The sequence below is a fragment of the Larimichthys crocea genome, chromosome VI (genome assembly GCF_000972845.2).
Source record: "Larimichthys crocea isolate SSNF chromosome VI, L_crocea_2.0, whole genome shotgun sequence".
Classification (NCBI taxonomy): domain Eukaryota; kingdom Metazoa; phylum Chordata; class Actinopteri; family Sciaenidae; genus Larimichthys; species Larimichthys crocea.
Genome location: NC_040016.1, coordinates 22,691,915 through 22,695,334, shown reverse-complemented (window position 1 = coordinate 22,695,334; position 3,420 = coordinate 22,691,915).

Sequence of the window (3,420 nt, the reverse complement as noted above, 5' to 3'; positions counted from 1 at the left end):
GTCAGAGGTCAAGTGAGCGCTGACAGACCCCTCCACAGATAACACTGGTCCCAACATCGCCTTTCATGTTTTAACAACGTCAAAACGTGTCCGTAACATTATATTTAACTTTAATGTTTAACGTCAACGTGTCCGTAACATTATATTTAACTTTAATGTTTAACGTCAACGTGTCCGTAACATTATATTTAACTTTAATGTTTAACGTCAACGTGTCCGTAACATTATATTTAACTTTCATGTTTAACGTTAACGTGTCCGTAACATTGTATTTACCTTCAATGTTTAACATCAACGTGTCCGTAACATTATGTTTAACTTTAATGTTTAACGTCAACGTGTCCGTAACATTATATTTAACTTTAATGTTTAACGTCAACGTGTCCGTAACATTATATTTAACTTTAATGTTTAACATCAACGTGTCCGTAACATTGTATTTAACTTTAATGTTTAACATCAACATGTCCGTAACATTATGTTTCACACTCACACATTAATCACACCGTGTCCTGATGGAAAGCGCGGGTCAGGTGACAGGAAGGAAGTGGAGTAGCGCTGCACCTGCAGGTTGGTAGTACGACGCTCCCGGAGGACGTGTCTGCAGGTTTCCTCCATCAACAATACACCATTATGTCCTCAAACAACACACATTCATGCAGTGTGTGGGAGTGAATTAAAGGACACACACACACACATTATTATTGTTGTTGATTCGGTGCCAGACGGCTCTGACTTCTTTAATGTCGTCCTGATGGACAGATTGCGTTAGCCTAGCTGCTAACAGCGGCTACATTACATGGTGTAAAGATTGCTAAGTAGCGAATTGCTAACTGTGGTTAGCTCGGTTAGCTGCGATGTATCACTTTGGGCTACTGTAAACACCAGTCACAGAGTTCAGGTACAGTTGTTCAGGTGTGCTCTCGTCTGATTGGACGGTTTTAGACTTCGTGCTTGTCCATTTAAACTCGAGCAACACTTTAAACCTGTGTGTGTGTGTGTGTGTGTGTGTTGGACGTCCTGTGGGAACGAGGGCTCGAGCGGTGTGAGGTCTGAGGCGTCGTAGCGACGGACGGGCTGCGAGCTCCGTCTAACTGAGAATAATACACCACTTCCTCCCATTCTCTCTCTCCAAACACACACACACACACACGCTCATGTTCCCTTGTTCCAGAAGGATTTCCGAGTAACGGCTCGGCGCTCCGACCCGGCGTTCCCTCAGATATTAACCTCCTCACACTCACACAGATATGCCTCCCTCGACACACTCAGCGTTTCCTGCCATAGGATGGACCTGCTTGTCCTCCACGACCCCTGACACCAATAAACCTCCATCCACACACACACACACACACACACACACACACACACTGTTGGCTGCAGCTTAAACTGTACTTTAAGTGTTCATGTTCATCAGAGTTTGACTTTAACGTCGTCCTGATGGACAGATAGCTGTAGTTTAACGTGTCCGTAACATTATGTTTAACTTTCATGTCTAACGTTAACGTGTCCGTAACATTATGTTTAACTTTCATGTCTAACGTTAACGTGTCCGTAACATTATGTTTAACTTTCATGTCTAACAGTAACGTGTCCATAACATCATGTTTAACTTTAACGTTTAACATCAACGTGTCCGTAACATTATGTTTAACTCTCATGTCTAACGTCAACGTGTCCGTAACATTATGTTTAACTTTAACGTTTAACGTCAACGTGTCCGTAACATTATGTTTAACTTTCATGTCTAACAGTAACGTGTCCGTAACATTATGTTTAACTTTAACGTTAACGTGTCCGTAACATTATATTTAACTTTAACGTTAACGTGTCCGTAACATTATGTTTAACTTTAATGTTTAACGTTAACGTGTCCATAACATTATGTTTAACTTTCATGTCTAACGTTAACGTGTCCGTAACATTATAATTAACTTTAACGTTTAACGTTAACGTGTCCGTAACATTATATTTTAGTTAAATCAGATGTTTGAGTTTGACTTCTTTAACGTCGTCCTGATGGACAGATAGCTGCAGTCTAACCAACTTGCTAAAGCAGCTAACCGCTAAGTAGCTGCTGCTAGCTGAATCTGCCCTTAGCATGCTAACAGAACCGGGCTAGGCAGCTGGACCGGACCGGGTTGGAGCACAGGGACCAACAGGGAATAACGTGACAGTACTGGATGATTTACAGACGTTGATAAGCAGCAATAGAGCTGAAGCTAATATAACAAAGCAGCTAACACTGAGGATCCAGTTGGTTTGGAGCTAGTGCTAATGTAGCTAACTGCTAACATAGCTAACTGCTAATATAAGCTAAAGTTGTAGATTTTACTAGTTTTGAGATATAGCTAATGCAGCTAACTGCTAATATTAGCTATTTTAGTTAGCTTGGATGTAAAGCTACTAGCTAATCACATTAGTTTTTTTCCCTCCATATTAGCTCAATGCTAACATTAGCTAGCATTACTTGATGTAAAGATCGATAAGCAGTGAGCCGCTAACTGTGGTTAGCTCGGTCAGCCGTGTAGCTAACTGAACTGACTCAGGTAGACGCTGATGCTAGCTCGATGCTAACTCGATGCTAGCTCGATGCTAACTTGTGGTTTAATAAAGACTGTTAGTGAGACGAGTTCAGCCAATGAGAGAGAGCGTGTGTGTGTGTGTGTGTGTGTCTGTTATAATTCTACATTAAACTCTTGTTGTGTAGCAAAAAAGATTAGTAGGTGTGAAAAGACAGCCGCTTAAATGTGTGTGTGTGTGTGTGTGTGTGTGTGTGTGTGTGTGTCTGACCTCTCTCACACGATGATTGGGTTTCAGTGTGGGAACGTTTCACACTCACACACACACACACACACACACACACACACACACTCTCTCTCTTTTTCTATTTTTGTCTGTTTCTTCAGACTCCACTGAGCTAATGACAGGATGCTAACATGTTAGCACGCTAACAATGCTGAGTCATTATTACGTATTAGCAGCATTTCACCTTGTAGCTACATTAAGCCAACGTTAACGAGTTTGACTTCTTTAATGTCGCCCTGGTGGACGGATAGCTTCAGCCTAAAGCAGCTAACTGCTAATTAACTGCTGCTAACTGAATCTGCCTTCAGCTAATGAAGCTAACTGCTAACATTAGCAGAATGCAAAGCTAACATTGTTTTATGTAAGCTAACATATCATAACATTAGCTAACTTATTATATTATATATAATTTTAACTACTGCTGGGTGATGCAGGTAGCATTTTGCATTTAGCTTTAGCCTAAAGCAGCTAACTGCTAATTAACTGCTGCTATCTTAATCTGCCTTTAGCTAATGAAGCTAACTGCTAACATTAGCAGAATGCAAAGCTAACATTGTTTTTTGTGAGCTAATGTTAGCTAATGTTATATATATATATATATATATATTTATA